This window comes from Rattus norvegicus, chromosome 4, assembly GCF_021556685.1.
Source record: "Rattus norvegicus strain SHRSP/BbbUtx chromosome 4, alternate assembly SHRSP_T2T, whole genome shotgun sequence".
In the NCBI taxonomy this organism is placed as follows: domain Eukaryota; kingdom Metazoa; phylum Chordata; class Mammalia; order Rodentia; family Muridae; genus Rattus; species Rattus norvegicus.
Window position 1 is genome coordinate 64967181 of NC_141537.1, and position 13998 is coordinate 64981178.

At 41.7% G+C, this 13998-nt stretch overlaps 1 long non-coding RNA gene across 4 annotated transcripts in view; it reads left to right on the top strand.

The window, feature by feature from the left end:
- LOC147994801 (uncharacterized) overlaps nt 1-13998 on the top strand; it is a 340279-nt gene that overhangs the window by 78955 nt on the left and 247326 nt on the right. The gene's annotated exons all lie outside the window — the stretch shown is intronic.

Consider the following 13998-nt stretch of genomic DNA (forward strand, 5'->3'; position numbering starts at 1 on the left):
TACTTTTCTGCTTTAAACTAATAATTAAGGAAAACAAACAAAAAACCCAACCCACTCTCAAAACATTTTGATTGAGAATTTCATGTATTCATAGATCATGTTTTGAGGTAATCCGTTCCTGAGTCCCTTCCCAACCACACTGCCACTTTTCCTTCGCAACTTTATGTGACCTCGCTCCTTACATAAAAAAGACTTATTTTTACTTATGTGTATGATTGTTTTGACAAAATATGTACATTTATGTGCACCAATGTGTGTGGTTGCCGGAGGAGGCAAGAGGAAGCATAAAATCTCAGAAAGCTAGTTACAGACAGCAGTAAGCCTTCTTGTGGGCCATGCTAGGAATCAAGCTGGGGAGCCTCTGTTAGAGCAGCTAGTGCTCTTAACTAACCTCTGAGCCATCTCTCCAGCATGTAGGAATATAAATCTACATGCCCAACAAGGACACCTTTCTGGAAGGAAACTTTAGTTAAAAAAATTGTGAGGTGAAGTTTGGTTCCTCACAAACCTATCCCAGGATGTCCGAGTTACAGGACATGGAAAGCTCTTGGTTCATCACTAAGCCAGACTTCTCCTGTGTGACCTATTCTTACTGTCAGCATTTCACCCGAAAGTCTTAAGCTTAGTATATTTAGAATAGGATCGTGTCTTATAGATTCTAAACTTAGCTAAGTTTCCATACTCCATGGTTCTGTAAACAGCTTCACCGAATCACAATGGCTCCAGCTATTCCCAACTCTCCCCTAACCCAACCTTCAAAGGCCCTCAACACTTCTCAAAATTGGTTGGCTTCTTGTAGAGTTCAGTTGATCCCTACAGTCACCCAAGCAGACAGAGCTAGGCTTTTAGCTAATCTCATTTTTATTTTCACCATGTTCCAGGTGATTTTTTTCACTCTTCTGATTTCTTCATTGTTTTAAAGCACAAACAGAGCACCCACTTCCTGTTCTAAGTGTCCAGTAGCTTCCTAGTGTATGTCCTGTTTGTCCATTAGACCAGGGCCCTCTGTGACTCCCCTGGACAATCCTAACCCACGATGCTCCCTTAACCATTGTCTCTCGAATGTCCACATATTTTACCTTCTGTCATTTTCAGAAAAAAACAGCCTAGGGCCTTTATGTATCCTATTTCCTGTTTAGGATTCTATTTTAATTCTTGATGCTGCTTTTTCATCTCTGAGATTTACATGCAGAGGCTTCTAAAACTGCTCATTTCAATCCTGTAGCCTATTTTTTTTCAGTTTACAGTGTTTAGCCCAAAGATTTTCCATCACTTTTTTAAAATTTACCTATTTTGAAAGATCTTTGTGGTATTCAGTAAATGATTGTTTTTGTCTGTCTGTATGCTCGAGAGAATGGCTCTTCCTGGATTCCTTGTAGTTGACTAATTTCATGTAACTAATTTTGGCCGATGAGTACAAGTGACATGAGTCATCACTAGGCTGGCTAGTTCAAGACTCTTTAGAACCCAGTCTTTCCTCTCTGCTGTAGCAACGGACAGCATTCAAGGCAATGATGACATAGGCAGTCAGGGGTCCTGAAAGAGCTCGCCCCATCCTATGATGAACATGTGGTGTGAATGAGATAGATTGCTGTTTTAACCACCGAGACTTGGATGTTTATTCCTGGAGCAGTGCTGATTCAATCTTGATGAATTAAGAAATAATTTTCAGTTTGGGGAAGGAGTGTATAAAACCAGTGAATGAATCACTTTGACTTAGGGACCAGGTAGAAAAGGAAACGATAGAAGTTGTGAGGGCGGTGATTCTTGTTCATAGGAGCAGAAGCTTGGGAAAGACTCTCTTGAGAACACAGGGAAGTCTAGAGACAGATAATGCAGTCTACATGCTTGTGGCTGTGCGGGAAAGGCTGGGAACGGAAACCCAGTTCTCCATGTTGGTAAATACTGACAAATAAATTACCCAAAACAGTAAAGGAAAAGATCAGCTTGGGGAATAACTGTCCAGTTTGGAAATAAATACGCAAGTGAGCCCAAGAGATGCTGCAGCAGTTACGAGCTACTCTTGGAGCAGGGAGTTCGGTTCCCAGCATCCAACTTGGGCAGCCTAGAACTAACTGCCCGTAACTCCAGCTCCATGGATCTAGTGCCCTCTTCTGTTCATCACTGGCACTGGCACTCATGTGTGCATCCACACACACAGATACAGGCATATGTACACAGTTAAGAATAAAATGTTTGGGAAATGAAATCAACTATAGGGAATCAAAAATGTAGAAATACGAACAACTCCAACAAACAAGTGGTTTTCACTTTCAGTTATTAAAGATATGCAAAAAGGGCAGAGAGAGAGAGAGAGAGAGAGAGAGAGAGAGAGAGAGAGAGAGAGAGAGAGATATTTCAGTAATGCAAAATAGCACATGTATTGCCTGCCTAATAGGCTGATAGACATGACCGGGCTGAAGGCACATAGAGCTCACTTGGGTGAACTGTAGAATAGCTGACTGAAGTTCTGAAATTGAGCGTAAAATACCTGTCCATCATAGTTATAGAAAACTGGATAGTCTTGAAATGGCTCAGGGCCTCTTCCTCTGGGTACAGAAAAGGCTTAAGAAAGTTGCTTGTCCTCTAAGGACCACATAGTCTCCAATACTTACTCAAGATGACAAGTTAGATCACGGAAAAGAACCCTCCAGGAAGATGTATCTAAGAACTGCCAAAAGCCATGTACTGGAGGAAGAAGGTGCTGTGGGTCAGAACTGGGGCCTAATCAAAGACCATCCCCTCCTCTCTGGGGCTCCTCACAATGCCTGGGCATGATTGCAAAACTGCCACAGACTATAATTTGTGTCTCTGTCCTATTCTTCCTCTTTCTGAATTCGAGTGGTTATTGTGGTTATCGTGTTCCCACACGTATCTGTGTACTAGGTCCAAGGGCAAGGATACTTTGTTATCTCAGGTCATGTGTCTCCAGATCAACAAAAGGCAAACACATCCTACTGTGAGACTCTGGACTTCAGCTTCATGCTCTATTGGCCTATACTGTTTGTTTTGGTTTTGTAGTCCTCATGATTTGAATCCATGGGCTAAGCAAACACTCTATTACCTAGCTATACTCCCCAGCAAGCCTGGTACTCTAAAACCATAAAACTTCTTGGGTTATTTTCCTTAGAAGAAAATATGCATTTATTTTGCATATAGGAAAAAGTAAACCCCAATATCTAAGGCTCAGAAGGGCAAACAAATTAAGAGTTTTTGCCCATGCTTCCTTCTTTGGGGAGGTTGCTTTGGCACCCAGGCTGAAGTGGAGACTTGCAACTGGTTCTGACAAGTGAAGTGGATGCATAACACCTAACATTTAACAAAACACTCAAGCATTTGATTGCTGTTGTGCGTTCTTTTCTAGTATTCTTTTCCAAATATTGTGACAACTGCCAGCCTCAGTTCTGGAGTAACTGTGTCAACAAGATTCCCTTGTTACTCAGAGCAGACGTGGAAAATCATTGAGGAGTGTTTCATTGAATGCCACCAAAATTCCAGGCATTGTATGCTATAGCGAAATAACATAACTCATCCTGAATTATACAACTATTTCTCATCTATCTCTTGCATCATCATGTAAGATGTCATAAAGTGCTACAGGATAGAAGTTTTTAAAAAATGCATTTATTTATCATGGTTCTGAGGGCCAGAAATCCCAAGATCAGATGGAGGTATGATTGCACTCTGGTAAGGGTCTGTGATGGTTTGAATAGGTTTGGCTCCCATAGTTTCATGGGTTTGAATGTTTGGCCATAGGGAGTGGTACTGTTAGGAGGTATGGCCTTATTGGGGAGGTATAGCCTTGTGAGAAGAAGTGTGTCACTGGGGAGGCAGGGCTTTGAGGTTATATATATGCTCAGGCTCTGCCCAGTATAAAAAGAAAACCCAGTATCCTCCTGGCTGCCTTTGAAACAGATGTAGAATGCTTGATTCCTCCAGCACCATGTCTGCCTGACATCTGCCATGCTTCCTGCCATGATAATGATGGACCACTAAACCTCTGGAACTGTAAGCCAGCCCCAATGAAATGGTTTCCTTTCTAAAAGTTGCCCTGATTATGATCTTCTCCCAGGATTAAAACCCTAACTAAGACAGAAATTGGTACCAGGAGCTGGGGTATTACTGTGATAGACCTGACCATGCTTTTGTTTGGAGGAATGTGAATTTTCTGACTTTGGATTAGAAAGTGGAGTGCTTTAAGTGGAATTTAATGGGCTAGGAGAAGCATGGAGGACTGTGGTGCTGAGGACGATTTGAACTGTGGGGGTCTGGCTCAAGAGATTTCAGAGGGGAAGAATTTTAGCATGTTGCCTAGAGATCATTCTTGTGATATTCTGGTGAAGAATGTGGCTGCTCTTTGACTTTGTCTGAAGAGTCTGCCCAAAGCTAAGCTGAAGAGATTTAGATTAATTACACTGGCAAAGGAAATCTCAAAACAGTCTAGAATAGACTCTGTCCTGTGGTTCGGTCCAGTTTTCAGTTTCACTTCATTGTAGGGGGAAAAGAGCATTACTATCATGTCAAGTATGATATTCCTAGAATTGTAGACTTGTAGTTGACTTCTTCTTTATGCTTCTATAAACTTCCTAATTGTTATAAAACTTATACTTTCATGTCTATGTCGGGTAGAACATGTCTGATTTAGTTGAAAGACTTTGTAATCATTATCATGTTTATAAAGATTGAGTGGAAAGAAGCAGTGAAACAGGCCTAACTCCACTAGACAGCCAATGTAAAACGGATTCAGAACAGATAATCTAAATGTTTTCATTCAGTACACAAAATTATTGTAAGAATCAGGAAGGAAGTGGTGATTGAGAATAGAGTTCTGTGATGGTTTGAATGAGAATGGCCACCTCTTAGTTAGGTTTTCCCTACTCTGATGGAAAACCGTGACCAATGCAACTTGGAGAGAAAATAATATATTTGGTTTAAGCTTCCTCATCACCTTCGTTGATGATTGAAGGAAGGCAGGACTAGAACTCAAAGAAGGCAGGAACCAGGAGACAGAGGATGATGCAGAGGCCATGGAAGAATGCTGTTTATCAGCTTGTTTCCCTGGCTTGCTCAGCAAGCTCTTTTATAGAACCAGGTAATAGCATTGCAAACACATACTTGGCTGATATGCTGTGTAATGTACTTGTTACAGAAGCTTAGATATATTATCCTTAAGGGAGAAGACTATGGACAGGAGGAAGGAAAAGAATAATGATAACAGTTTTCTATTGCCTTAAGGACACTGTCATTAGGACAAAATGGCAACCAACAGATTGGGAAGAGATCTTTAACAATCCTACATCCAATAGAGGGCTAATACCCAATATACAAAGAACTCAAGAAGTTAAACTCCAGAGAGCCAAATAACTCTATTAAAAAATGGGGTACAGAGCTGAACAAAGAATTCTTAGATGAGGAATATAGAATGACTGAGAAGCACATAAAGAAATGTTCAACATCCTTAGTCATCAGGGAAATGCAAATCAAAACAACCCTGAGGTTCCACCTCACACCAGTCAGAATGGCTAAGATAAAAAAAAATTCAGGTGATAACAGATGCTGGTGAGGATGTGGAGAAAGGAACACTCCTCCACTGTTGGTGGGATTGCAAACTGGTACAACCACTCTGGAAGTCAGTCTGGAGGTTCCTCAGAAAATTGGACATTGAGGACCCAGCTATACCTCTCCTGGGCATATACCCAAAAGGTGCTCCAACATACAACAAAGACACATGCTATGGTCATAGCAGCCTTATTTATAATAGCCAGAAGCCGGAATGAACTCAGATGCCCTTCAACAGAGGAATGGATACAGAAAATGTGGTATATCTACACAATGGAGTACTACTCAGCTATCAAAAACAATGACTTCATGAAATTCACAGGCAAGTGGATGGAACTGGAAAATATCATCCTGAGTGAGATAGCCTGATCACAGAAAAACACACATGGTATGCACTCATTGATAAGTCAATATTAGCCCAAAAGCTCGAAATACCCAAGATGCAATCCACAGACCACATGATGCTCAAGAAGAAGGATGATCAAAGTGCGGATGCTTCACTCTTTCTTAAAAGGGGGAACAAAAATATCCCTAGGAAGGGATATGGGATATGGAGGCAAAGTTTAGAGCAGTGACTGAAGGAACGGCCATTCAGAGCCTGATATATATATATATATATATATATATATATATATATATATATATATATATATGGATAGATATATATGGATAGATATAGATATAGATATATAGATATATAGATATCCACCGAAACTAAATAAGATTGATGACCCTAAGAAGTGCATGCTGACAGGAACTGGATATAGATGTCTCCTGAGAGACACAGCCAGAGCATGTCAAATACAGAGGCAAATGCTAGCAGCAACCACTGAACTGAGAATGACACCCCTATTGGAGGAATTAGAGAAAGGATTGAAAGAATTGAAGGGGCTTGCAAACCCATAAGAACAACAATGCCAACCAACCAGAGCTTCCAGGGACTAAACCACTACCCAAAGAGTACACATGGACTGACCCTGGGCTCCAACTGCATATGTATCAGAGGATGGCCTTGTAGGGCACCAGTGGAAGGAGAAGCCCTTGGTCCTACCAAGGTTGGACCCCCAGTGCAAGGGAATGAAGGTGGTAGTAAGGGGGGGTGGATGAGGAGGGGAACAACCTTATAGAAGAAGGGGAGGGAGGGAATAGGGGGGCTTATGGACAAGAAAGCAGGAAAGGGAATAACATTTGAAATGTAAAGAAATATATCCAACAAAAAAAAGAATAAAAAGACAACTAATTTATAGAAATATTTAAAAAATATTCTATTGCCTTAAAGACTGTTCTTATAGTATTTCACCTGAACACCATGCCTGTAGTGCCTGAGGCAGCCTTTGTTCTTATGTCATCTTGCAGGTATGGAAATGATCCTTCTCTGTGCAAAGCTACAGGTGAAAGTGAATGTTCACCTTGGCTTTCAGACAACTGTAGGAAAACGCGGGCCAGACAAGCACAGTGTAGTGGAAACAGGGATTGAGTTTGCTGAAATCTTAGGTTCTAGCACACATACCAAATGCAAAAGCTTCAGAATTTTCAGAAGCGACCAGAGTGCTCTCTTACCTCCCTCTCCAGGCTGGAGGGTGAGGCCTGGGGTGAGGTGGAACGCTCAGCATCAATGTGTGTCTTAATAGACCTGAGTGTGTGTAGGGGTGTGTGTGTGTGTGTGTGTGTGTGTGTGTGTGTGTGTGTGTGTATGTGTGTGTGTATGTGTGTGTGTGTGTATGTGTGTGTGTGTCTGTGGTATGTGTGTGGTGTGTTTGTGTGTGTGTTTGTGGTATGTGTGTGGTGTGTGTGTGTGTGTATGTGTATGTGTGCGTTCGTGTGTGTGTGTGTGTGTCAAGAATAGGATCAATTGTGGCCTGAGGAAGTTGAATATAGAGGCATCATCAGCATTTTTTTTTTCTTTTTTTTTTTTTAATTAACTTGAGTATTTCTTATATACATTTCAAGTGTTATTCCCTTTCCCGGTTTCCGGGCAAACATCCCCCTCCCCCCTCCCTTTCCTTATGGGTGTTCCCCTCCCAACCCTCCCCCCATTGCCGCCCTCCCCCCATAGTCTAGTTCACTGGGGGTTCAGTCTTAGCAGGACCCAGGGCTTCCCCTTCCACTGGTGCTCTTACTAGGATATTCATTGCTACCTATGGGGTCAGAGTCCAGGGTCAGTCCATGTATAGTCTTTAGGTAGTGGCTTAGTCCCTGGAAGCTCTGGTTGCTTGACATTGTTGTACTTTTGGGGTCTCGAGCCCCTTCAAGCTCTTCCAGTTCCTTCTCTGATTCCTTCAACGGGGGCCTATTCTCAGTTCAGTGGTTTGCTGCTGGCATTCGCCTCTGTATTTGCTGTATTCTGGCTGTGTCTCTCAGGAGCGATCTACATCCGGCTCCTGTAGGCCTGCACTTCTTTGCTTCGTCCATCTTCTCTAATTGGGTGGCTGTATATGTATGGGTCATATGTGGGGCAGGCTCTGAATGGGTGTTCCTTCAGTCTCTGTTTTAATCTTTGCCTCTCCCTTCCCTGCCAAGGGTATTCTTTTTCCTCATTTAAAGAAGGAGTGAAGCATTCACATTTTGATCATCCGTCTTGAGTTTCATTTGTTCTAGGCATCTAGGGTAATTCAAGCATTTGGGCTAATAGCCACTTATCAATGAGTACATACCATGTATGTCTTTCTGTGAATGGGTTAGCTCACTCAGGATGATATTTTCCAGTTCCAACCATTTGCCTACGAATTTCATAAACTCGTTGTTTTTGATAGCTGAGTAATATTCCATTGTGTAGATGTACCACATTTTCTGAATCCATTCCTCTGTTGAAGGGCATCTGGGTTCTTTCCAGCTTCTGGCTATTATAAATAAGGCTGCGATGAACATAGTGGAGCACGTGTCTCTTTTGTATGTTGAAGAATCTTTTGGGTATGTGCCCAAGAGAGGTATAGCTGGATCCTCAGGCAGTTCAATGTCCAATTTTCTGAGGAACCTCCAGACTGATTTCCAGAATGGTTGTACCAGTCTGCAATCCCACCAACAATGGAGGAGTGTTCCTCTTTCTCCACATCCTCGCCAGCATCTGCTGTCACCTGAGTTTTTGATCTTAGCCAATCGCACTGGTGTGAGGTGAAATCTCAGGGTTGTTTTGATTTGCATTTCCCTTATGACTAAAGATGTTGAACATTTCTTTAGGCGTTTCTCAGCCATTCGGCATTCCTCAGCTGTGAATTCTTTGTTTAGCTCTGAACCCCATTTTTTAATAGGGTTATTTGTCTCCCTGCGGTCTAACTTCTTGAGTTCTTTGTATATTTTGGATATAAGGCCTCTATCTGTTGTAGGATTGGTAAAGATCTTTTCCCAATCTGTTGGTTGCCGTTTTGTCTTAACCACAGTGTCCTTTGCCTTACAGAAGCTTTGCAGTTTTATGAGATCCCATTTGTCGATTCTTGATCTTAGAGCGTAAGCCATTGGTGTTTTGTTCAGGAAATTTTTTCCAGTGCCCATGTGTTCCAGATGCTTCCCTAGTTCTTCTTCTATTAGTTTGAGTGTGTCTGGTTTGATGTGGAGGTCCTTGATCCACTTGGACTTAAGCTTTGTACAGGGTGATAAGGATGGATCGATCTGCATTCTTCTACATGTTGCCCTCCAGTTGAACCAGCACCATTTGGTGAAAATGCTATCTTTTTTCCATTGGATGGTTTTGGCTCCTTTGTCAAAAATCAAGTGACCATAGGTGTGTGCGTTCATTTCTGGGTCTTCAATTCTATTCCATTGGTCTATCTGTCTGTCTCTGTACCAATACCATGCAGTTTTTATCACTATTGCTCTGTAATACTGCTTGAGTTCAGGGATAGTGATTCCCCCTGAAGTCCTTTTATTGTTGAGGATAGCTTTAGCTATCCTGGGTTTTTTGTTATTCCAGATGAATTTGCAAATTGTTCTGTCTAACTCTTTGAAGAATTGGATTGGTATTTTGATGGGGATTGCATTGAATCTGTAGATTGCTTTTGGTAAAATGGCCATTTTTACTATATTAATCCTGCCAATCCATGAGCATGGGAGATCTTTCCATCTTCTGAGGTCTTCTTCAATTTCTTTCCTCAGTGTCTTGAAGTTCTTATTGTACAGATCTTTTACTTGCTTGGTTAAAGTCACACCGAGGTACTTTATATTATTTGGGTCTATTATGAAGGGTGTCGTTTCCCTAATTTCTTTCTCGGCTTGTTTCTCTTTTGTATAGAGGAAGGCAACTGATTTATTTGAGTTAATTTTATACCCAGCCACTTTGCTGAAGTTGTTTATCAGATTTAGTAGTTCTCTGGTGGAACTTTTGGGATCACTTAACTATACTATCATGTCATCTGCAAATAGTGATATTTTGACCTCTTCTTTTCCGATCTGTATCCCCTTGATCTCCTTTTGTTGTCTGATTGCTCTGGCTAGAACTTCAAGAACTATATTGAATACGTAGGGAGAGAGTGGGCAGCCTTGTCTAGTCCCTGATTTTAGTGGGATTGCTTCAAGTTTCTCTCCATTTAGTTTAATGTTAGCAACTGGTTTGCTGTATATGGCTTTTACTATGTTTAGGTATGGGCCTTGAATTCCTATTCTTTCCAGGACTTTTATCATGAAGGGGTGTTGAATTTTGTCAAATGCTTTCTCAGCATCTAATGAAATGATCATGTGGTTCTGTTCTTTCAATTTGTTTATATAATGGATCACGTTGATGGTTTTCCGTATATTAAACCATCCCTGCATGCCTGGGATGAAGCCTACTTGATCATGGTGGATGATTGTTTTGATGTGCTCTTGAATTCGGTTTGCCAGAATTTTATTGAGTATTTTTGCGTCGATATTCATAAGGGAAATTGGTCAGAAGTTCTCTTTCTTTTTTGTGTCTTTGTGTGGTTTAGGTATAAGAGTAATTGTGGCTTCGTAGAAGGAATTCGGTAGTGCTCCATCTGTTTTAATTTTGTGGAATAGTTTGGATAATATTGGTATGAGGTCTTCTATGAAGGTTTGATAGAATTCTGCACTAAACCCGTCTGGACCTGGGCTCTTTTTGGTTGGGAGACCTTTAATGACTGCTTCTATTTCCTTAGGAGTTATGGGGTTGTTTAACTGGTTTATCTGTTCCTGATTTAACTTCGATACCTGGTATCTGTCTAGGAAATTGTCCATTTCCTGAAGATTTTCAAGTTTTGTTGAATATAGGTTTTTATAGTAAGATCTGATGATTTTTTGAATTTCCTCTGAATCTGTAGTTATGTCTCCCTTTTTATTTCTGATTTTGTTAATTTGGATGCACTCTCTGTGTCCTCTCGTTAGTCTGGCTAAGGGTTTATCTATCTTGTTGATTTTCTCAAAGAACCAGCTTTTGGTTCTGTTGATTCTTTCTATGGTCCTTTTTGTTTCTACTTGGTTGATTTCAGCTCTGAGTTTGATTATTTCCTGCCTTCTACTCCTCCTGGGTGTATTTGCTTCTTTTTGTTCTAGAGCTTTTAGGTGTGCTGTCAAGCTGCTGACATATGCTCTTTCCTGTTTCTTTCTGCAGGCACTCAGCGCTATGAGTTTTCCTCTTAGCACAGCTTTCATTGTGTCCCATAAGTTTGGGTATGTTGTACCTTCATTTTCATTAAATTCTAAAAAGTTTTTAATTTCTTTCTTTATTTCTTCCTTGACCAGGTTATCATTGAGTAGAGCATTGTTCAATTTCCACGTATATGTGGGCATTCTTCCCTTATTGTTATTGAAGACCAGTTTTAGGCCGTGGTGGTCTGATAGCACGCATGGGATTATTTCTCTCTTTCTGTACCTGTTGAGGCCCGTTTTTTGACCAATTATATGGTCAATTTTGGAGAAAGAGCTGAGAAGAAGGTATATCCTTTTGCTTTAGGATAGAATGTTCTATAAATATCTGTTAAGTCCATTTGGCTCATGACTTCTCTTAGTCTGTCGACATCACTGTTTAATTTCTGTTTCCATGATCTGTCCATTGATGAGAGTGGGGTGTTGAAATCTCCCACTATTATTGTGTGAGGTGCAATGTGTGTTTTGAGCTTTAGTAAGGTTTCTTTTACGTATGTAGGTGCCCTTGTATTTGGGGCATAGATATTTAGGATTGAGAGTTCATCTTGGTGGATTTTTCCTTTGATGAATATGAAGTGTCCTTCCTTATCTTTTTTGATGACTTTTAGTTGGAAATTGATTTTATTTGATATTAGAATGGCTACTCCAGCTTGCTTCTTCTGACCATTTGCTTGGAAAGTTGTTTTCCAGCCTTTCACTCTGAGGTAGTGTCTGTCTTTGTCTCTGAGGAGTGTTTCCTGTAGGCAGCAGAATGCAGGGTCCTCGTTGCGTATCCAGTTTGTTAATCTATGTCTTTTTATTGGGGAGTTGAGGCCATTGATATTGAGAGATATTAAGGAATAGTGATTATTGCTTCCCGTTATATTCATATTTGGATGTAAGGTTATGTTTGTGTGCTTTCATTCTCTTTGTTTTGTTGCCAAGACGATTAGTTTCTTGCTTCTTCTAGGGTATAGCTTGCCTCCTTATGTTGGGCTTTACCATTTATTATCCTTTGTAGTGCTGGATTTGTAGAAAGATATTGTGTAAATTTGGTTTTGTCATGGAATATCTTGGTTTCTCCATCAATGTTAATTGAGAGTTTTGCTGGATACAGTAACCTGGGCTGGCATTTGTGTTCTCTTAGGGTCTGTATGACATCAGTCCAGGATCTTCTGGCCTTCATAGTTTCTGGTGAGAAGTCTGGTGTGATTCTGATAGGTCTGCCTTTATATGTTACTTGACCTTTTTCCCTTACTGCTTTTAATATTCTTTCTTTATTTTGTGCGTTTGGTGTTTTGACAATTATGTGACGGGAGGTGTTTCTTTTCTGGTCCAATCTATTTGGAGTTCTGTAGGCTTCTTGTATGTCTATGGGTATCTCTTTTTTTAGGTTAGGGAAGTTTTCTTCTATGATTTTGTTGAAGATATTTACTCGTCCTTTGAGCTGGGAGTCTTCACTCTCTTCTATACCTATTATCCTTAGGTTTGATCTTCTCATTGAGTCCTGGATTTCCTGTATGTTTTGGACCAGTAGCTTTTTCCGCTTTACATTATCCTTGACAGTTGAGTCAATGATCTCTATGGAATCTTCTGCTCCTGAGATTCTCTCTTCCATCTCTTGTATTCTGTTGGTGAAGCTTGTATCTACAACTCCTTGTCTCTTCTTTTGGTTTTCTATATCCAGGGCTGTTTCCCTGTGTTCTTTCTTGATTGCTTCTATTTCCATCCTCAATTCCTTCAACTGTTTGATTGTGTTTTCCTGGAATTCTTTCAGGGATTTTTGTGTCTCCTCTCTATGGGCTTCTGCTTGTTTATTTATGTTTTCCTGGAATTCTTTCAGGCATTTTTGCGATTCCTCTCTGTAGGCTTCTACTTGTTCTCTAAGGGAGTTCTTCACGTCTTTCTTGAAGTCCTCCAGCATCATGATCAAAAATGATTTTGAAACTAGATCTTGCTTTTCTGGTGTGTTTGGATATTCCATGTTTGTTTTGATGGGAGAATTGGGCTCCGATGGTGCCATGTAGTCTTGGTTTCTGTTGCTTGGGTTCCTGCGCTTGCCTCTCGCCATCAGATTATCTCTAGTGTTACTTTGTTCTGCTATTTCTGACAGTGGCTAGACTGTCCTATAAGCCTGTGTGTCAGGAGTGCTGTAGACCTGTTTTCCTTTCTTTCAGTCAGTTATGGGGACAGAGTGTTCTGCTTTCGGGCGTGTAGTTTTTCCTCTCTACAGGTCTTCAGCTGTTCCTGTGGGCCTGTGTCTTGAGTTCACCAGGCAGCTTTCTTGCAGCAGAAAATTTGGTCTTACCTGTGGTCCTGAGGCTCAAGTTCGCTCGTGGGGTGCTGCCCACGGGCTCTCTGCAGCAGCAGCAACCAGGAAGACCTGTGCCGCCCCTTCCGGGAGCTTCAGTGCACCAGGGTTCCAGATGGTCTTTGGCTTTTTCCTCTGGCGTCCGAGATGTGTGTGCAGGGAGCAGTCTCTTCTGGTTTCCCAGGCTTGTCTGCCTCTCTGAAGGTTTAGCTCTCCCTCCCACGGGATTTGGGTGCAGAGAACTGTTTATCCGGTCTGTTTCTTTCAGGTCCCTGCGGTGTCTCAGGCCGGTGTCCTGCCGCTCCTGGGCCCTCCCCCACGGGAGCCCAGAGGCCTTATACAGTTTCCTCTTGGGCCAGGGATGTGGGCAGGGGTGAGCAGTGTTGGTGGTCTCTTCCGCTCTGCAGCCTCAGGAGTGCCCACCTGACCAGGCGGTTGGGTCTCTCTCTCACCGGGCCTGGGAGCAGAGAGCTGCTGCGGGCTGGGATCCGCGGGTGTGGGACTTCCGGTAAACACAGAACGTGCCCGGTCCTAGAGGAATTCTGCTTCCGTGTGTCCCAAGCTCACCAGGCAGC